Here is a 704-nt window from a genome sequence, read left to right as displayed (position 1 = left end):
AAAAATGTAAAACCATAAGAGACACCATTAAGCAAATGAATAAACAAGCCAGGAGCAAAAGAAAATATTTGTAATACATACATCTGACAAAGGATGTGTATCTAGGGGATATAAAGAATTCTTACAACTCAGTAATCAACTCAGTTTTAAAATTTGCCAAGAGACATTTATAAGCAAAAAAAGAAGCTCAACTTAAAACTCATACTTTATACAAAAATTAACTCAAATGATATTATGAACTTACATGTAAAATATAAAACCATAAAAAGTTTAGGAAGAAAAAGGAGAAATTTCAGGACTTAGGACTAGCAAAGAATTCTTTGATGTGACATACATCTTCCTCTTACGCAATCTGTAAAAGAAAAAATTGACAAATTGAATCTCACTGTAAATGAGAAAGAGACTTAGGCAAACATTTTAGAAAAGAAAAAAATACAAATGACCAAAAAGCACATGAAATGGTAGTTACACAAGTACGTACATTTGCTAAAACTCATCAAACTGTACACTTAAGATGTGTGAATTTCAATGTATGTAAACTATTCTTCAATAAAAATAAAATTTTATAAAGCATATTTTTAGAAGTTGAACAGAGAAGCAATATTCATGTTGATAAAGAGCAATTTTTCCCCTTCCTACCTTACACTCACTTAAAAAAAAAGAAAATAGGAAGGAAGGAAGGAAGGAAGGAAGGAAGGAAGGAA

This window comes from Mandrillus leucophaeus, unplaced genomic scaffold (assembly GCF_000951045.1).
Source record: "Mandrillus leucophaeus isolate KB7577 unplaced genomic scaffold, Mleu.le_1.0 Scaffold409, whole genome shotgun sequence".
Lineage (NCBI taxonomy): Eukaryota > Metazoa > Chordata > Mammalia > Primates > Cercopithecidae > Mandrillus > Mandrillus leucophaeus.
The sequence above is the reverse complement of the archived record's forward strand: the minus strand, read 5'-3'. Positions refer to the sequence as shown.